Source organism: Chaetodon auriga, chromosome 19, assembly GCF_051107435.1.
Source record: "Chaetodon auriga isolate fChaAug3 chromosome 19, fChaAug3.hap1, whole genome shotgun sequence".
Lineage (NCBI taxonomy): Eukaryota > Metazoa > Chordata > Actinopteri > Chaetodontiformes > Chaetodontidae > Chaetodon > Chaetodon auriga.
In genome coordinates, this window is record NC_135092.1 from 4,507,688 (window position 1) to 4,529,921 (window position 22,234).

Below are 22,234 nucleotides of genomic sequence, written 5' to 3' on the forward strand. Positions count from 1 at the left end.
CCCCTGAGCGTAGCATGCATGCTACGCTGCTGCTGCACCACCAAAGGAGCTGTTTGGAAACATGGAGCAGCTTCTCTCTGTAAATCAAGACTTTCCCATTAGTCCCTTCAGAGTGTTTGTGACCTTTTGAAATGTGCATTCATTGATTTACAGCAGCTTCTTCTGTGATGATTGCATTGGGAAAAAGCACTTTTGTGCCAGCCTGCATCCCATGACCTGCACTTCCAAATGAGGCCACCTTAGCTACAATGCTAATGTTGCTAGCAGTAGATGGCAACATTTCAGAGACTCAAACGGTGCTCTCCAGCAAACCTAGTGACTGCATCTTCATTTTGGCAAGGAAATGTGTTGTTTACTTGGTCTCAATATAAAATCCATCTTTCAGTTCAAGCAGTGGTCAACTGTGATTGGCTGTGCCCAAAAAAAAGGTCAGCACAGACAAATTTGGACTTTCACCACACACTCACATTGACCTGGACATTTTACTTTTTTTACTGAGCTAAACATTGTTTCACAAAAGGCATTTTAATCAGTGTACATATTGGTAACTATCACATAAAGAGCCAGAATAAAATACCACAGAGGGTTGCTGTTTACTGAAATTAATGGGAGGACTGGGACCAGTGGCTGTGTTCTCAGTGTGCCTCGTACCTCCACACCAGTGTTTTACCTGCAATCACGAGGAAAAATGCTGTCCTGGGGATTATTTCCATAGCACTTTTCTCACTGTGGATATTTTAAAAATAACCGCAGCCCAGCGAAATAACAGCGAGCTCTCAGAAGATGAAACACACACACATTTGTAACATGTTAAGTGCGAATTAATTGGATTGCTGCTGTTTTCAGCCACACTTTATGAATCTCACCTGTGGAAGGATGTGGAGTTTGTTTTGCAACAATACAAATTGGCCTGATGGCAAACAAACTGGAGCAAATTAGCACTGAAAATGTTTACCTGTTTCCTTAACAAGCTGCATTCTCAGTCTGCTGAGGCTGCCACAGATTCTCTCCACAGACTCAAAACAGACTACAACTGTGTCGTCCTCTGAGTGCTGGAATGCTTTACTTTCACATCATGGGACCAGTTTTTCCTGTGTTGTGTATTTGTGTGTGTTAAGGGAAAATTCTCTCCATCTTGGGGTCAGGGACGACGATGCTGAGTTTGAAAGGAATGTGGGTTTAACAGGAAAGGAGGGCAGAAAAAAAGACACTATTGAGAAGCATTATGGGAAATGTAGGATCTAGACGTGCGCAAGCTTGACCAGAGATCTGTCAGGAGATCTCATTGTATGAATTTCTCTTAAATGATGTAGTTTTTCTGTAAAATAATAACAGAAGGGAAGTTAAGTCAAGTCTGTTGAGCTGCTATTTTCAGTTCAAACCCAGTTGTTTTCTGTTTCCTGTGAAAACCCCTATCTGATATGTCATTTATTAATCAAGAACACCGATCAATCCAATCAATTCCTGGGTTTCCATTCATTTGTATTCATAGTCATTTGTTGAATCAGATCTGTGATGAAGAGATGCTTTAGTCTGCAGAAACAGCTTCTTCTTCTTCAGTCGTGGGGCTTTATTGAAAAAGGTGTTTCCATCTACCTAATAACTCTTTTTCAACAAAGGCAAAAGCGAGTGGAAACTTTTCTTTCTTCAAATTTTGCCAGTTTCACCAGCTTTTTCTAAAAGTTAACCTTACCTGTACTGGCTGGTGTAGTAAAAAAAAAGCTACCTTGCATCATGAAACCTGGCTGAAAAGGCTAATGCTCAGAGTGTTTAACCAGCTAGCTCATCACACTCTTCTCTAGTCTGTTTCCCTCAGGAGTTCAACATGTACAACGGATGTGAAGGCAGCAAAGCTTTTACTTTTTACTCGCCATTTTCATTATCTAACTGGCTGTGTGATGTTTTCGTGCGTTCAGTTGTATTTTTGTGTTCTCTGATAACCTTTTGCTGCCTTGTGCCAGTTTTGGGGCCTCTGAATGTGATGAAATCCACCTGTGCACCGTTCAGTTCTGAAGTCCCCTCTGTTTAGCTTCAGTTACATGGTTGTTTTCAGAGAAGACGGGGGTTTTCAGGATGTCCCAGGGGTCTGTCAGGGGTTTCCAAGGGACTTGTAGATAAAATGAGGAACAACATCATCGGAAAGTGAGAAAAATGTTGGTTTAGTCTGTATTTCTTCTGAGGTTTCAGTCCCGTCACTGTCAGCACAGACGGTAGATAGAGCGCAGGCAGAAGGTGGAGATGTCCGCCTGACCCATTTGTATGTACCAGATAATCTTTGATGTATTTTTCAACTGGTGTCCAGACCTTCCATTGTGTGACAATCAGTCTCATTCAGTATTCACCTTTCACCCTCAGTATTCACCTTCACTTCCACCTTTCACTCTTCTTTGACTGATCAAAGACTGATCTCTTTTTTTGTTGCCTCTTTTTTTTTTTTACATCCGCCACACGAAATGTACACAAGTCAGATGTTTGTTGAAAACAGACACTGCAAAAGTGAAATAGTGTATCCACTTCTCAAATTTTAGATGAAAGAAGAGGAAGGAAAGAGTCAAGGAAAAAAGGAAGGGAGGGAAGGCCGAGGAGGAGCAGGAGGGAGGGATGAAGAGGAAAGAAAAACTGGAGGAGGAAGTGGAGGAAGTAGAATGAGAGGAAAAGAGTAAAAGCTGGAAGAAGAGAGACAGTTGTCACTGGTGGAAAAGAAGAGAAAACTCTCTCTCTCTCTCTCTCTCTCTCTCCATTAAATTTCACAAATTAAAGCGGTATTATCTTGAAATATTTAAAGGTTAGATGAATGTCGATAATGGATCTCGACAGCCATTAAGCTGTAATTGCTCTCTAATGTAGTTAGTGAAAGACATGGGATACAATTTTGCAGCAAACACAGAGGGAGTGAGGGTGGAGGGGGGGGTTAGAGAGAGAGAGAGAGAGACGGATAGTAAGACAGAGATGCGGTTGGTTTCTATTTATCGATTTTAGTCACAGCTTCTGATTTAAACCAGAGCTGTTGTCCTCTGCATTAAGTCTTAACGAGGCAAAAACAGAGCATGATTAACTATTCAGAGAGAGAGACGGAGGGGTGGGAGACCTGCACAGAAAAGGAGAGAGGTTGAAGTGATCGGGGGATGAGAAAAAAAAAGAAAACATGAGAAAGACAGAGATGTTTAGTTTCAGAATAAAGGCTCACTCATCAACAAAAATAACTTACGTTTTATGATTATTATTGTGTGGCACATAATGAAGCTCCTGCCCAATTTCAACGGTTCCCAACCTGGGGATTGTGACCCACCCAAGGGGTCGCAAAGTAATACCATGGAGTCTTGACATGATGAATAGAATACGAAACAAAGAGCCAGTGACTCTTCCACACCTCTGCTTACTTTATGAACAATGTTTCTTTACGTAGATCTTCCTCAGTTAAAATCCAGTAAGTAACACCAGCATGATAAACTGTGTGTTCTTCTTAAATCTCACCTGGAAGGAGTCCATCAGTCAGAGGACACCAGCACTTTTCTTTTTGGTGTGTCTCACCCATTGTGTGTATCTTTGAGGTCTGACATATATGTTAGAAGCATTTTCTTCCTCATGAAACCTTTGCAAAACTGATTTTTAAAAATATTTTAAATCCTGCATTGTTTTCAACCATGTTCAGGTGTTTGGTTCTCAGCTCATACATAGCATCGTCTTAATATACGCACTCTTCCTCGCTGTCCTCCTCGGTGGTTCACTCACTGTCCGTGATTTCAGCTTCCCGAACCTCAGATTAGCTGTCTCCATCCTCAGGCCAACAGCTGGCTTTGAGTCAACTGTCTCTGTGGTCGTCTCTGACAGGTGAATGTGCATCAGGGCCGAGAGACGAGTGCGTGACAGACGAGATCTGGACTTGGTTTTTATTGTGCTGAGATGTGAGAATCCCCTCTCACATGCTGCACTGCTCAAAGGCAGTGGAAGAGACGGTTTAACGTCCTTGTTGATGCTGCAGTAACAGTCTGGATCGCTTGGATTTACTGTTTGGATCAAGTCACACACAGAGGATGCTGCAGAGTGTTGTCCTGCTTGCTTTAAGTGCATCCATCCTCTCACAGTGGAGTCTCTGTGTATTTGCAGGGTGTGTTTTGTGATGTCCTTCAGTCCATCAAAGACCAGCCCCCAAAATTCAGCCAACTGCAACTTTACTACAAAGACCCAGGACGTTTAGCCTTATGAGATGTTTAGAAAGTGGGTGACTGGATATTTCAGCTTGACTTGATTGGATGATTGAGGGTCTTTGTACATCTTGGTGAGCTTATTGTGAACTTCAAACCATAGCACATCTTGGAGCCACTTTTCAGAGAGAAGTCTTTTCTTCTGCTTGGGATTGGTTTGTGTTAGTCTGCCCCCTAATGCCTGCAGTGTTTCAGACATCTGTCACAGTTGGTTACTTTTTTGAGTCAAATGTGTTGATGTGAAACGCGCGTTGACGACAAATGTGTATTGATGACCAAAGACAGTTGCTGCCATCGTCTTCTGTTGAGTTTTATGGTGGTTGGCATCCATAAATGTTGAATTACCACTATCTGCTAGAAGGTTACAGCATCATAATGAAAACTATTTACAGTGTCCACCCAGAGTGAAAGCACAACATTATGCATTTCTAATTGTTCAGTCCTTCAGGTGAACCAGGTGCGAGGTGAGCGAGGTTGCCTTCCATTGCTGTTGTAGTAGTGAACAGGGAATCCTGATGTCCAGTATACATTTTTACATTAGCAGCAGCACATTTAAAGGAATACACCACCAAAAATGTAAAGCTACCCAACAACACAAGCTGTGTATTTAGGCAAAAATATGAATGTTTGCTACAGTACATACTGAGGATGTGGGTGGAGAGTCAGGAAAAGTGGATTATGCTGCAGGAGTGTAACTGTTGTGAAGCCAGCTTTTCAGAGCCACCATTCAAGCCTACAGAGGGTCAATGTTTTCATAGTTTTTCAGTGTAGTATTCCTGTAAATACACACTTATCAACACTGTGGTCCATTCAGGAGGAATTTGTAACATTCGGAGGCTCTTCAAGCTGTTTTTTTGGAAACAGAGTGACAGGTCAGGGCGTGATTTCTGAGCTTCAGTTCGCAGCGGCTGCCGGAGCATTTAAATCTATGAGCAACCTGTTCAACCTGCAGTCTGTTTGTATGTTACGGGAGAGCATAGAAACCTGAGGAGGTGCTCTTTGAATGTCTTTTTGTAACATTAGGATCAAACAGGAGAAATGAACTGACGTTTGAAATGTCCCTGATGGCAGCGTGAGAGAATGTCTGCGGCACCATATCTGTGTGTGTGCGTGCATGTGTGTTCTACTGCTTGTTTTGAGTGTATTTTGTGTTTCTTGCTGTGTGTGTGTGTGTGTGTGTGTGTGTGTGTGCGCTGTGCGTCACTGCGTGTGTCCCTGCAGCCTTGCACCTATGCAGACATGCTAACTCGTTAGCGGCTTCTCACTCCTTGTTTCCAGAAAAGGAGGTGCCATCCAGGTGGCAATCCCACGATGCACCTCTCCCCAGTCGGTGTTAACGGTCGCCGTTGGTAACAGCACTGTCAGGGGAAAAAACAGGGAATGTAGACTTTACAGGGGAGGGGAGTTGTACATTTCCCTCTTTTTCAGTTTAATCTTTCAGTAATCAGTCAGAAGTGAAGAACAAATCATAAATAATTACCATCTAAATTCTTATGTGAAAACAACAATAAAAAATTTTTAATTTACAAAGCCCTTCACAGATATAACAGCAGCTGCATGCAATGAGAAAATAAATGTGGACATGTTAAAAAAAATAGAGGAAAGAATGACTAAAGACAAAAACTCACACGCATCATTTTCCATTCTCTGTGACCTTGCAGTTTTAGGGATTTGAATATTTGACTCAGCAGGTTCAGTGAAATGACTCAACAACCAGAAACAGGAAGTCGAGAAAATGTTAGTGTTTGCACCGAAGGCCGGTGAGGTTCTGGTAAATTGAGACAGTGTTTGATATTTAGATGATGAAGCTAATATCATTTACATGCTGTATTTAGCTGAAATGCTGTCATTACACAAGAGAATTGATGTTGTTGATGTTTATAATAAAAGGTTTACTGCACATGGAGAAGTATGTAATAGATCAATTTTATCATGGATTAATGTGCCAGTTATTTTCTCAATGAATTTATAAATTGGTTGGTGTAAAAAATATCTGAAAATAGTGAAGTCCTAATTTTTGAAAACCAAATGTGACATATTACACCTTTAAACGACCAAAAGTCAAAGCAAAAACAAGGGTATTAAATCAACTATCACGTAGAAAGAAATTAGCACAATAACACAGATTTTATCTTCATGTGTTTTACAGTTTGATTGACTTGCAAACAGCTGACACACACTGAATCTGCATTTCCAATCACGATTTACACGTTGACATGAAGTTAGTTTGAAGATATTAACAGTCGGATGCCTGTGGCTTTGGAATGAGGCATTAGATAATCACACATGTGTGCTGTGTCCACTTACTTTTGGCCATGTCGTGCAGGAGAAGAGGAGAGGAGGAGATGCAGATTCTCCCTCTTCACGTCTCTGTTGACAGACTTCTAAATAATTACTGGAAGAAAGAAACAGACAAACACATTAGTTTCAGTCTCACTTATAATCACTCTGTGTGTGTGTGTGTGTGTGTGTGTGTGTGTGTGTGTGTGTAGCCAAAATTAGCAGTTAGTACATTGTTAACCACACAGAGTGAGTCTGACTCTCAGTCTGTCTTTCTTCTGTGTATTTGCTGATTTTCATCTTTGATCACTGATCAAAGATGCAGCTATGAAAACTGATTCAATTAGTGCTGAAACAACTGATCAATCCATCGATTAGTTAATAGACTGATCAATCAAAGAGGCCCAAGTCTGCATGTTTTTTACTTTAATTGTACAATACCCCCAAACCTGCTTCTGTCTGTAGTCCGCCTGTAGTGGAGATGGCAGGATGGCCACTGGTGACCTGCTGCTTGACAAACTGTTCTGTAACTGGCGGGTTGAAAGTTTGATGCCTGGTTCACCCACTGTGTCCATCAACATCCATCTTCTCTCTGTCAGAGAGTCCTTTAGACTCTCCAGTCAGCTCAGGTAACACAGACTGTGATTTATTGATGGGGTTTGTTATTGTGTATTATCGGACCAAATTTCTGCCGGATTGGTTGTTGTTCGATGTGCAGTCCTGAGGATGGTCCAGGTCCGATTTCCCTCATGGCTGATGTCACGAAGCGTCAGCGAAGCGTGTACTGAGCTTGTTGTAATATGATTGTAGTGATAGTGATGATTGTAGTTGTAGTATGATTGGAATAGTATTTTCCTCGTTGTGGCTAAAAATGTAACCCTGAGACTGCTGTGATATGAAAGTGAGCTTCACCTCAGAGCAAACACACCAGACTTTCTGTGTCTTCTGACCATCTGTGGCTCCGTAAATTTTCTTTTTTTATTCTCACTGTGTTCATAACAGACATGCACAGTAACGCTTCCTTCTTCTCATATTGTCAACGTCATGGAGGACATGGGCATCTTGTTTGAATAAACTTTATTGGAAAACTGACCAGGGGTTCTGTGCTTACCTTGAGTGTGAGCACCACATTGTTCTGTACTAATGTTAACATGTTAGCATGCTAAATGGTGAACATGGGAAGCATTAGCATTGTCATTGTAAGCATGATAGCATTCTGATTCTAGCATTTAGCTCCAAGTGCTGCTGTGCCTAAGAACATGCTCACAGAGCAGGGCGTTGCCTTGTTTGCATCCTTTTACCTGTGAACATCCAACCTATTTGAAATAAAACGCGTAGTGCAGTGGTTGTAGCACCTGTCATGAACATGGAGTCTTTATGAGTGTTTATGACTGTTTTCATTAAGTGCCATTTTGTCAATTATGTCATTTCTAATGGGGGTTAGAGCTAATTGACCAAATGACACTTAATGACAACAGTCATAAACATTCATCAAGATTCCATGACAGATGTCATATCATGGTTAAGACTGTGTGATGACAGTGTCATGTCTTGTGCACACCCCTTCAGATAAAGTGGCAAGTCTTTTAATGTAATGTGCATTTAACATGATGGATGTATATGTGAAAACAGCCATAAATCACTGAGCATCAGACTCAGTATTTGTTGCCTGATTGTCACCTCCGTGGGAATAAAGTAAAGGCTGCTGTGAAGGTTGTGGGTGTGCAGGCTGGATAGGTTGTAGCTGTCTTCATACACTGAGTCTGTGTGACTGACTTCCCAGTAAATGGCTGCTAATTCTGTGCTGGTTTCAGTGGTCATTTGTTCTTAGTGGGTTGGACCAGAGCTGATGGAATTCACCTGAGCCCTGCTCTCACTTCCCCATCACCGCCACAAACCAACTGCTACATAACTAATGCACAGGGTCCTTCCTGTACAGGTGCATGTGGGGTGAGGGTGTGTGAGTGTGTGTATGTGCTGCTATTTTTAATTCCATCCCAACCGCAAAGATTCTCGACACCCAAATTTATCATGTCAGACTGTGGTAGCCACTGCAGCAGCAGCACGTTTGTCTGCTCTTTTTGGACCAGAGTCTCACTCCTGCTTCAGTTTGGACGAAATAATCAGGAAAATCACACGTTTTGGTTCTTTTTCAAACATCAGAAGACGGAGTGGACGTAGGCGAAATGTAGGATGAGTTATTTAATGACTGCCGTACAGCTAATTTGTCATCAAAGCAAAACTACGAGCTAAAGGAAGCACATGGATGAAGGTGCATGTCATGGAGTGATTTCTGGGTAATTACAAGTATCTTTAAATCAACTCTAGAACAGAAGTTTTAGCTTGTAAAGGTTTTAAAATGATCTTAGTTCCCCGCTTTGCTTTTAAAAAGCATCAGATCCTCTTTAGATTTCGCTCTGCTGTTTGTTTCATAAAAGCAGTTGTCACCTTTTCCAGCGGCTCATTTCTTATTTGGTGAAGTGAAGCGAGTGAACCTCGCCGTTTCCTTGGTGGTATCAGCAGGAGGGGCGTGACTGGAGGACGAGAGCAGAGGAAGAGCTGATAGGAGTCGAACCCCTCTGGCTCGGGCGCTCAGTCATGTTTACACTTGACGACAGGACGCCATGAAAGAGCGAGGAGAGGCGGAAGATAAAAGGGAAGAAGAAAGAAAGTAAAGGGGGGGGAGATGAAGGGAGAAGGAGGGGGAGGAGCAGCGAGAGGAGGCAGTGAGGTGAGGAAGAGAGGAGAAGAAAGGACAGAGGAGCAATACAAGAAGGAAAGGTTGTTTTTAGTGTTAATGAAATCAGATAAAGGTGTGATTCAGGATGAACAGTGTCGGTGTGACAAATTTAACCTTAAAGCCTCATGTTCAAGTTTCATTAGAGGCCTCAGGTAAACCCAACCTGCTGCTCTCAGGAGTGTTAGCATTCATTACAAACAATGCAGACATGACAAGCACTGACACACTGGTCACACTGTTGTTGGTGCTAATTAAATTGTTCATCTGCAAACCTCGAAATGACTTGATTGTAGCACCTCTGTTTTAATTGGCTGTTTCACAAACCTAAATGTATAAATGTTCAGTTGTAATTTAGTGAAGCCATGATAATCACCCCATGTGAAATGTCCTTGCTGGAAGTTGGATGAGAAGATTGATACCATTTCATGTCTGTCATGGTTTGGGACACGGTTAATGTGTCGTTACTTTTCGAGCTAGCTTGTGTAGCCTGGGTTAGTCATTGTAATAGCTAACTAGCATCAGAGAGGAATAGTTCTACCACATAACTCCCTCTAAAATCACAGCCCGTCAATATTAACATTTCTGTTTGCACCAGTGAGCTTTAGACTTGCTAAGTGTATTTTTGATCTTTGCATATTGCTAAGCTAGCTGCTTCCCATAATTCTTGTCTATATGCTAAGCTAAGCTAAACTATTTCTACATCTAGCGCACATTGTGAGAGTAATACCGGTCTTGTCGTCACACTCTCATGAAAGAAACAGAGAACTTAAACTATTCTAGTTTTAATTTACGGTTGATTGGGTTATTGCTCGATGGCAAAGGTTTATGTTCATTCATCACAGATTTGATGCATCCAGCAAACATATGAAGTGACCCAAATACAACACATCCACAGTGAAACTATGTGCCCAGCAGGTGAATTTTGGGCTACAGTGTTGCCAAAAATGCTAAAATGCTGCAGCATTATGGGAATACAAGTTGATTTTTGTTTCTGCATTGTTATCAGTGAGGCGGGGCGCAATGAGACAGGTATCCACCTGCTTATGTGTTTAGAAAAGAAACGATGGAGGGAGGAATTAGCCACTTCGTCACTGCTGATGGAAGAAAAGAGATGGAAAAAGAGGAAAACAAGATGGAGTGCTGTTTTTTATTTTCCCCGCTAATTAAAAGCAGATGTCAAGGTACAATTCTCTGAGCTTGTTTAACGCAGCACAACTGTTTCCTGATTTACTTTCTAGGCTTCTCTGCACTTGTTGAGAGACCATTTCGCTTCTCCTCATCCACCCCACTGGACTTTCTCCAGTTTCAAATCTCTCTCACTCTCTCTCTCTCTCTCTCTCTCTCTCTCTCTCTCTGTATGATTAAGCTCACTCGTCCCTCTGCTTGCATCAGCTCTAAGCTGGCAGGTGTCTATGAGATAGAGTTTTATAAAGCCAACAAACACAAAAACCTCCACAGAGAGAAAGAAGCCTTAATTGAATTGTCAAACACAAATCTACCCAGAGACTCAGTTTGACAAAAACTCATCCAAAACACTGCCTGTCTGTGTCTGTGTGACTGTCTCACTGCCTCCACCTGTCTGTCTGTCTGACTGTTGTTTGTGGTTGGTTCACGGGGAAGCCAGGGATGAGTATTTTAAAGTATTTTTAAGCCATATTTTGGTGGACTAAATTCATGTCATTTCAGTGTCCTTTCAGCTGCCATTAACAGGTATAAGTGGCTACTTTACCTGTCTTGAAAAATACATGTATTCACACATTATCAACAATATATTGAGTTAAAAAAAACTTGGACTCAACCTCTGAAATATCCACTAAGTATGAATATAGAATTTAATGTCAACTCCCTGTAGGTTGCTGTCGCTGCTTTGAATAGTCACATTGCAGTCTTAATTGCTCTAATGCTCTAATTGTATCCCATTTACACTTTTGTTTGTGCCTTTTTGCAAATTTGCCAGCTATCTGTATTCCAAAAAGCTAAGTGTAAATGCATCCAAAAAGCATTCAAGACCGATTATTTTCTCTAATTGAAGCCAGATGTTGAAAAAGTGTAAATGCATCTGTCTCTCCAAGACACATGCGTAATCTTTACTTCTCCCAACTGCAACTACGTCAGTTAGCAGTCGGTGGAAGTGTCTGTCCCCCGTGATAATGGGCTGAAGTCACACTTAAATTACACTGAAACTGGCCATCGATCATGATGCTACATGCAGAGCAGGAGGAGGAAGGCAGCTCCAGTGATTTCAAAACCTACAGTCATGTTGGAGTGTTTATCTGATCTGTGATCAGTGCGTGGGTGAGACAGCATTGATCTGTATGGGAACAGCCCATGTTGCCCATCTGTGTTTCATGCATGTGTTATTAGCTCCGTACAGTTAACTAAACTGCTAAAACACAGAAGCTATGCTACCTCTGGCTTTTTTGCACTTACCGATCGGCTTCACCTTCAATACATACAATCATACAGTTGTAACCCTTATCTGATCCCTGATCAGTGCAACTGTTGCATGATCTGTGTGAGTGAGAGCAGTGTAAGTGAGCATTATGGCAACTGAAACTTTTATCTCGTCCTTACTCCTTCCAGGTGTTTCTGTTAGCTGATGAACAGTTGTTCACCAGCTGAACATGTTATTCTTCCTCTGGTGATTTTGGAAGGCTGGATGTGGATCATGTGAGTCTACGCTTGTACTGACTGATGATCCAGCATCTCCTGGACTGACAAACTTCCACATAGCACCTGTAATTTACAGACGACAATAATGTTTTTCATTGTATCAGCTCCATCGGGCCCATTCAAACTGGCTCCCGCTGATTTCCTTTTATACATTTTTATATATAAAATACTATTCATACTATGGCTTGGCTGAATACTTCAGATCATAGTTTCCATACATCTGGACTGATTCCCTCAGATGTTGCTGCTGGAAAGCACAAATTTCATTTAGTGCGCATGCATATAGATGCATTTTCATGTCAGTTTCCCCTTTAGCTTATATCAAATGCAATAAATATACGTGTTTCACTAACACTTTCGTCTGGCACAAAGTCCCAGTACACAACTCTGGAAGTGGGTGGCAAGGAAGAGATGTACTGCCCAGCTTCCCAACTGTTACTGCTGACATGCAGTTGGAGGAAAGAACAGAAGTTTACCTGATTGGTGTTTTTTTCACCAGAGGAGTAGCTCCACTTCATCCTCTCATAGAAGTTGATGTTTCTGGAGCCATAAATGTTTGGTCTAATGTGACCTACGGGAGAAAATATATTGTACAGCTTGGAGTGCTTTATTGAGTTAATAAAATTTGGTCAAAAGTCTGTGGAATTAGCAACAGTTAGTCATGTTTGTAGAAGGCTGTGACAGTTTTGATAAAGCTACTGAAAACATGAAATGTTCCAGTCAAAACTCCACAATCATGTCACCATTAAATCAGTAACCACTTCAATAAAGCCTGTTTCCCTTTTTTTTTTCATTCTGCTTACAGCTAGTTTCCAGCCAGCCTTTGGCTCTGTGCCTTCATCTGAATTGTTCTCACTTAGTCTTTATAAAAGTTTTGCTAACTCTGCTGCTTTTTAGCTTCCGACCAGTTTGCACACAGATTTTTTTTTCCTTTTTTTTTTTTTTTTTTTTTTTTTTTTTTGAGTTTCCTTTTGTTCCTCTGGTTGTGATGGTGTGTGGAGATCTAAGCCACAGTTGGCTCAGCTTCACATGGGCCTGTGTGGAGAGACGAGGGGGTTTGTCAAAGGAATCGCCTGCACCGCTTATTCTTCCTCCACCACAGAGATGGAAAAAAAAAAACAAAAAAGCAAAAAAACAAAACAAAAAGGAGCAGCCTTCTTATTATCAATATTAATCTCTCTTTTTGGAAAGGCCTCTGTAGGCTCTGAGCTCAGCTGTCTTTAAAAAAAAACAAAAAAAAAACATAACGCGGCTCATTCAAGAAACCCATGTTTGAACTTGCTAATGTTTTTACTTTTTCTGTCTCTCCCTCCCTTTCTCTCTGTCTCTCTGTCTACATATGAGCTATTCTCTCTTCATTTAGCCTGCCATTAGCTCTCCAAGCTGTTGTTTGTTTTCTTGCTTTAATGTGCTTTTTTTGAACAATACAGCAGAAAAACTAAAACAAAAAAAAAACAAAAAAACACTGACTGATATATAAAGCATGTACAGCTTTTGGTGTGCATGTGTGTGTACTTGCCACTCTGCTGGTTGCTGTGACTGTATGTGGTTGTATGGTTTGCCTGTCTGTGTCTATGTGTGCTTGCATGCTTATGGAAATGTGTGTGTGTGTGTGTGTGTGTGTGTGTGTGTGTGTGTGTGTGTGTGTGTGTGAGGGCACTGGCACTAAACTTACTTGGGTCCAGATGTTCTAATTATAGAACGGCTCTGCTGCCTAATGACAGGAAACGCTGGCCTCTGTGTGCATGAGCATGTGTGTGTGCATTAGCATGTACATGTATGTGTGTGCATGTGCGTGTTTGTGTGCAGAAATAATTTGACTGACTGAGTGTGCGTGAGACAGACACATGAATGAAATTCTCATCATTAACCTCTTGAACTCTGATTTCCTCCTTATATTTAAAGTAGCTTTAGAGTTTGAGAAAACCATACGTGCATTTTATGCGACAAATTTGCTTTGCCCAACATGTTTTTGGGAGAATCGTGATTGCGTTGTGGATTACGTTCACTGGCAACATCTGTTCTCGTCCAGGAGAGGTGACATTTATATTAGAGTTATAGGCTATTTGAACATTATTGGTACTGCCGCCAAAATAAGATCTCAGTTTCAGTAATGACACCAATTCAACGCTAATTTTGGTTATTGTAATTTCATGAATATACACGTTTTTCTGCAATATCCCTGCTGTCATTGAACAATAGAAGGCAAAGTTCTCAAAGACAAGAATGCTGACCACATACGTCAGAGTCAGCTGGGTTTTCTTTAAAATTATAAGGCAGGACTCGCTTTCAAGCAAACCTTTTTCTAAGCATTTGTTGTGATGCACATTTGATTTGTTTCCCCCTGTTTTTTGTTGACACTAAAGCTTGTGATGTGTACTTTCTGTACTTCTCAGCTTTTAAGGTGAAGTACTTAGCACAGGGTTTTGACTCCGGAGATTAGGTGCACATCCTGTGTTGCTTGTGTTGTTAGGTCAGTTTAGGCTGCGAAGACACTTTGCTTGGCAAAGATTGTGGTTTTGGTTGTATATGTTAAGTGGTAAGTGAACACGTCCAGTCTCTTGCTTCAAGTCTCTGAGAAATTGTGTTTATATACAGCTAATTTGCGAAAGTAAATATGTTTCAAGGGAATGAGGAATGTGTCTTGCAAATATACGCTTGCAGCCATTAAAGCAGATTAAAACTTTTATGGTTATGTCAGGACACACGAAACAGTAAAACCTGGTGCACTGGAACAGAGTTGTACAACATGTTTGAGTTTTGATAGATTTGATCTCACTGTGTGTGTGCTGTCAAAGCAAGAGCGGTGAAGGAAAGATCGTCTGGATTCAAGGCAGAAAAATAGACAGGACAGGTTTACTTTATTAATATTTAATTGAAACTGATTATTTGCCTAACCTTAAATGTGTAATGTGTATGATTTTGTCAGAACTGTTGAACTAATATCAACAGAATGTAAAGAAGTAACATTTCTGATGTTATGTCAAAGACATCTTTGTATTGTGTTGCAGAGATATCTACTGAAGTTAGCATGCTAACCAGCTGGCCACTATGTACCTGAAGAAGCCATAAATAAAGATGAGAAAAATAAAATAAAGTCGCAAAATGTGAAGAAATGAAATATTCGTACACCAGAAAAATACAACCGTACACCTTTTGAATTCAAGTTTCTATCATTTACCAAACTAAGATGAACTTAATTAACTCAATGTAAGACACTCTTATTTCAAAGTCAACAGAGACAAAGTAATGCTCACAGAAGACATCTTGTCTTTCCACTGTTACAACCATCACCAACTCTGGTCTGGTGGAAGTAAACCATTATTTCTCTTTATTTATATATGAAAATACTGTGGCTCCACACGCTGCTGATGACCCACCGTCCTCTCACTGCTCTCCTGGTTCACACCTCTCCTGTCCCCGTCTGCTGTGTCTTCATTGTCGCCGATCAGCTGTCAATCAGCTCAGCACTGCTTTCCCTGTTGTCAAACTGGCTTCTGTTGGTCTCTTTGTTCGGTCCTGATCCTGTCGTGTTCACCAGGAGGCCTCTGAGCCCGCTTCAGTTTCCTGTGGTGTCAACACCAACAGTCCTCTGGAGCTCCAAGTTCTCATTCAGGACTCCAATCAGCTAAAAGAACCGCTATCCGCACGGCTATCTGAGCTAGCTAGCTAACAGCAGCTAGTAGCTACAGCCAATGGTAGCTCGAGCATAGAGTAGGTTTTGTAGGCCTTTTATTTTTGTCCCTCTAGATGAAAGTTCAGTTTTTCTTTTTCATCTTGGAGGTGAATTTTATTATTTCATTTCTAACTTTCACTTAAAAACACCACCAATCAACAAAATCCATCTATATTAACAACGAACAACAAATTGTTAAAAGATACAGATTTTTGAAAGTCTATTTTCTCATTTACATGTTTTTTTTCTGCCTTGAGAATGATCATTCTTGTCTTTTTATGCTCGTTACTATGGTAACAAGATGTCAATTGATTTGGCATCTCCATCCAAGGTTCAGATGGAGGTGCCGTCTGCTACTGTGCTTTGCTCAAAGGCTCCTCAGGCAGCCTTCAGAGAGAGGACAGGATGGAAATGGAGGAAGGAAAGAATGCAAAGGAAGGATGAGAAAAGACAGGAGAAAGGAAGGAGGGAGCAGAGGGCGAGAAGGAGGAGGAAACAAGGGAAAGAAGAAAGAAGGGAAAGGAAGAACAAGGGGAATCAAGAAGTAGAGGGAGAGGAAGAGGAGAGAGAGATGGAGGAAAGAAAAGAAGGAGGTAAGGGAAGGAAACACAGGGGACAAGGAGAGAGAGCACGAATCATGTAACAAAACAGGACATGGGCGACTTCCTGAGTGTGATCATTACATCACTTCCTCTGCTTGTCCAGCCACACACACGCACACACTCACACTCACACACACTCACACACACACACACACACACACACACACACAGAGTGGGATTGTGGGTGTTAGACAGTTTAAGCAGCTTTAAAGGAGAAGATCCAGAGATGTAATCTGACTCTTAATTCTTACTCTCATATTAATGTGTGTGTGTGTGTGTGTGTGTGTGTGTGTGTGTGTGTGATTACCCAGGATAATAACATGAATGTAGTTCAGTGAAAGTACAGGAAGCCTCTCTTTGCATTATATAAAATGAGTGAATTAGATCTTTGTGTCATGGCGCCCTCCTTGTTCTTCTCATTTCATACAGCGTGTCATGCTTTTCCTTTTGTTTTACAATTCAATACACTTCTAAATGTTTCATGTTTTTCACATTCAACAGCTTCTCTCCTCTCCTGTTTGCTTGTATTGTTTCCTTGTCACTTCCTTTCTCTTCTCCTTGTTTCCTTTCCTCCACTGTCTGTCTGGGTTAGGGTGTTGTTGATGAAATTCTGCATTTTCAGAATAAAACTATGTCTCAATGTTGAGCCTCCAAAGCTGTTCAAGTATCTTTTTATGGCAGTAATATTAAGTTTCAGTCAATGAGCTGATTTGGTTTAACCTGAAGTTGCAATAACTTTTTCTTTTTTTTTTTTTGGGACAGTGGTGATCTAGACACTGACACATCATCGCCCTTTAAGTTGATATGACAAACTTATTAGCAAACAGTCACTTTTTTGCACATTCAGTGGTCAACAGAGCAATATAATCCCTCATTTGGAGTCCCGTTTCTGACCAATTGATAAATGAAAGTCCAATATTAACTCCGTTTTAGCTCACCAGCTGTGTCTACCTATCGACTATCTGTCTCTTTAGCTGCTGAATGCTGCACCGTGTTAACCAGCTAATCGCTAACTGTGTCTGTCTGCTGTTTGGTGCTGAGCAGTTCGTGTACAGTGGCGTTTTAGACCTGTTTCTATGAAAACAATTGCCTGCAGAGGCCGAAATTGACACTATAAGAGTGAACCAAAACAGTAGAGCTGTGGCCGGACAGATAAACATTGAGCTGAAACTCACTATAAAGCTCCATAAAGCGAGGCTAGCTGTAAGTCAGAGTTTTCTTGGAGCAGATTCAGATTCAGAAAAACTTTATTGATCCCTGCAGGGAAATTGCTTTGTTGCGGTACAAGTTGCTCAACACACAGTTAGAAAGAAGGATAAAGTAATTCGTTTGGAGATACAGCTCAGTTAGGTTTCAAGTCAATTCCAAGTTGTCTTTAAGGCTGTTAAAGCTCATTATGGCTGCAGTTGTTTTCTTGGGAGATGTTGTGTCTGAAATGTTCCCAGTTGGGAACGTGTAAAACTGTTTGATTGCAGAGCAGAGTTTGTCTTCAGAGTATCTTCAGTGAATATGAAGGTTGGAAAACCGCTAGAGTCTCTTTTTCATCTTGTGTGAAAACAAAATGTTTTCTATTATCATTCACGCAGACCTCTTGATTTTTTTTTTTTTTTTACCATTTCTGTGATTCATCTGTTGTGTTTGATTGAATATTTATACATAGCCGAGGCCCATAAGCCAACTTCTGATGAGAATTTTCATCAAACAAAGGATAAAAAAAAACATTTCTGTTTGTATTTTTTAATTTTCAGGAACATTTCAGTTAACAGGAAATGTTTGAGTGAGTGTGTTACCTAAACAGACACACACACACACACACACGCACACACACACACACACACACGCCTCGTGTTGGGGGATGGGGCAGGCCTACAGTTAATTATAGAGTTTGGTTGGGAACCAGATGAGGCTGTAACAGTGGGGCTATACAGCTCACACAGGTGCGCGCGCACACACACACACACACACACACGCTTGATGTTCTCACAGCATGACTACTGTCCTCATTTCTGTCAATCAGAGACCATTTATTACCATCAACACGTGTGTGTGTGTGTGTGTGTGTGTGTGTGTGTGTGTGTGTGTGTGTGTGTGTAAAGATGTTCAGTTTTGAACATGCTTTTTCATTACCTTACATGCACCCAGTGTTGTTCAAGATACTGAAAATTAGTCATTTGTCATAGTTATTGGTTACTTCTCCTCCTCTAATGAAGTTACTTTAACAATGGTTGCATATGAAAATAATTAGACCTTCCAGAAACTAACTTGGATTACTTTTAAATGTTTGTTTCATTTGTCTTAGTAATGCACTCATAGCTATATTATTTTAGCGTTGCTATGCCACAGTGTGGAATCAGACCATCACATTTTACCCATCTTTGTAACCATGATCAGAGTTATTAATACTCCTGACCAGCAGAAGGTAACAGGTCATAGTGCTCCTACTTGTTAACTACACTTGTACGGTGTTGGTTAGACAGTGATGCTGGGCATACATGTGAACAGTGTTTGTTACAGTACCTTCAGTTTACGTTGCTGCTGCAGCTGTAATTGTGTGATAATCAGTAATAAATAAAGTCATTGGAACTCTGTTATTTAATTTGAAAAAGTAAGTAGTTACATTTCAGGGTGCCACCAAAAGTAGTGGAATCACAGTAGCTTATTACATTGTAAAGCGTTAACACTGCATACACCACATTTTTGCAGATGCAGTATTGATTGCAGACTGGCTTCTGTGTCGGGGATTAACTTTGCTTGTGCATCCCGTCACCTGACATATGATGCATCTGTGGTATGACTTAACAACGGTGCGTGCGCGTGTACCCAAGTCTGGCGTGAGCCGAACAAACTGGCCGAGACCTCTTGAAAAGATGGCTGTCAGTTCCAGTGGGGCTTCGGGGTGGTTTTGTGTGTGATGTGAAAGCAAAGAAGAACCACCACAGGATTCTGTGACAGGCGATTTTAGCAGGAATATTCTAAACATAAACTACTACTGAGTCCATCTGCTGTGCATGGGAGCTATCAAGGAAGCAATCTGTTTGATCTGTAGTATCATTTGGTAACCATGGCAACACGTATGTGCATCAGCGGATGAATGCGAGGATTTGGCCCGATACATCAGACAGTGAGGAGCAGTAAAAACAGAGGTGTGTTGTGTATTTTGGCGTAGTGACAGTAACTATCTCCTCATAATTACACTATGTGGTACAGACAGCTGTTTTTGAGTCATTCTTCTACCTGTTTGTAATTATTACAGCAGATGATGACCAGTTGTGGTCTGGACTAATAATTTTCATGATCAGCAGCATCCCAGTCACTAAGACTGTGCAATGAAGGAGTTATCTGGCAGTCCATGCAGTGTGACCTCATGTTTACACCACGTGACACATTTTTGTCAGCGGAAACACACATCGCACCAGGACTAAGAGCAGATAATGGTTCATTTTTCTCCTTTTTATCAACTGAACCAAACTACAGGTGTCACAGTGTGCAGCTTTAAATGCTCCTCAGTAGATTCCTTACCCCGTGATTGTGTAGCAATTGATATTTAAAGCCAGGCGAGTGGAGAGCATCACCCTAAAAACAAGGCTGCTTTGTCTGCATGTTTAGAATCATTGTCCTGCTGCACTTCCCTAAAACTGAGCAACTATATATAAACATAGTATGACACTGTTCGCCCGATATGATATGAACACCTTCAAGCATCCGTAAAGCTGACGTACACACACACACACACACACACACACACACACACAAGCAAATTTCTCTTTCAAATAATACAAAGAGTGGCTCAATGGTCATATGCTCATACAGGCCTGTTTTTGTTCCTCACTGATCTCACACATGCGCGCGCGCACACACACACACACACACACACACACACACACACACAGAGGCTAACTGTATTAATAGGAGTCTGTTTTGTGTCAAGCAGGTCTTAATAGGATCAGTGTGAGAGACATGGAGTTGTCTGTCAGTCTAAGTTCATTAACTGATGATAGATGACCTGCACTGTGGGTGTGTGTGTGTGTGTGTGTGTGTGCATGTGTGTGTGTGTGAGAGAGAGGTATGTATGTGTGCTTTTAAGTGTGTGTTTTCCTGCTTGTGTGTAAGTTCTCTCTCTCTGGTGTAATTTATAGCCCTCAATCGGAGGCCTTATCAGGTGCAGGACATATGGATGCCTCCTTCTCTCCTCCTCCTCCTCGTCTTTCAACTCTTGCACACCAACTTGTATTTTTCTCTCCCCCTCTCCCTCTCCTCCCTCTCTTCCAATCTCTCTCCCGCTCTTATTTTTCAATACTGAAGGATGCTTTCTTTAATTGCTGTCCTCCTCATCCTCTTCCTCCCCATCTTCACCTACACTTCTCCTGCATCTGGACCAGCTGTCATCTAACTCTCCTGCTCTACTTTTATTTTGTTTTCCTCCACTCCTCCTCCTCTCTGAACCTGTTTCCAGTGTCAAAGTGTAAAGATAAAGTACAGTATATTGTAAATGAAACACAGCCAACTGATGAAGAATCATAACATATAAAACTGGCACCATTCCCAGTTGGATATTCTAGTGAAATAGCATTGTGAAATATTGATCAGCTTGACGGGTTGTGTGCTGAAGTTCAGTTAAATCTAGTTCAAACAAATCTGTCTTCTCACAATTCCAAAACTCTTGGTTTTAGTTTTGATTGTGAAACCTGCTACATAGCCATGCTTTACCTCAAGACTCTATTCATTGTGTCGATCATCATATTTGTTCCCTAAATCCATCTGACCAGGTGTGTGCTCCCTAAATCAAACCAACCCAGTGTGTGTTGCCTTTATCCTAACAGACACATTTGCTCTAAATCCATATGATCAAGTGCCTAAATCAGACTGATCAGATGTCTGTTCCTTAAATCCAGCCCATCATAATATATAGTTCCTGAATCCATCTGATCAAACGCTTATTCCCTGAATGCATCCCGTCTGTGTGTGCGTGTGTGTGTGTGTGTGTGTATGTTCCCTAAACTCAGGTGTCCGTTAGCTGTTTTTTGAAAAATCTGCCTGGTCATTGAATATCCATTCCCTCAACCCAAATGACTGCTGAGTATGCGCTTCTACAGTTCAAGTATATGTTCCCTAAATCCAATTTAGCATCAAGTGATTTTGCGCAATCTTCACTAAACCCACATAACTTCCATTTTTTTTATTCTATTCTATAAACAGGTAGCCCACATGCTTTTGATGAGGTAGCAACCTCTGGTGGGCCTCCAAAAGGCTTTATGTAACTGAAGTAGATTATTTCTCTTGGGCTAAAACAATTACACTTGTACACACATACACACACACACACACAGTCAACTACAGATAAGCTGACATTCCAAATGACTCGACAATGAATGTAAGCTTCTCACTATACACACACTGGCACAATGGAGAGCCTATTGAGGAGAGATTTGTGCACAACAATGCATGAAACAACAGTGAATGTGCATGTGTGTGAGCGTGCAAGTGCAGGCGTGTGTGTATGTGTGCGTGTGTGTGTGTGGTGTGTGTGTGCATGTGTGTGTGTGTGTGTGTGTGTGCATGCATGCATTTGTGCGCGTGTATACTGTAAGTGAGAGCTACGTTTGCACATTTGAATCAACCTGGATGAACTGATCCACCTGTCATGTCCAAAATACAGCTCTCTCTCTCTCTTTCTCTCTCTGTCTGTCTGTCTGTCTGTCTGTCTGTCTGTCTGTCAGTGTCAGTGTCTCTCAACCTCTCCTCAGTGTCAAATGGCTGTTCTCTGATTGGCCACTGCTTTGATTAAGCTTTGGTTAAGCTGAGATAACTAAAAGTATGTGGTTTTGACAAGGAGAAGATGGTGGCCTTTGTTGGTATGAGATGGGTTGCGAATCGCTGGCTCATTTGTCAACATCACATGTTTTACATGTTGTGCTTCCACATATTTACTCTGGTTGTGAGATATGGTCGACTGTATTATTGTGTTTAAGTTAATGCTAGTTGTGTTTGAACCTTGTCAGTCTGGTCTACCACTTCAGTCCAGACTGAAGTATTTGAACAACAACTGAATGGATCGCAG

At 41.3% G+C, this 22,234-nt stretch overlaps 1 protein-coding gene across 14 annotated transcripts in view; it reads left to right on the forward strand.

Annotated features, from left to right (window-relative positions):
* The window catches only part of tcf4 (transcription factor 4), a 224,107-nt gene that overhangs the window by 28,285 nt on the left and 173,588 nt on the right, over positions 1-22,234 (forward strand). The window lies entirely within an intron of this gene.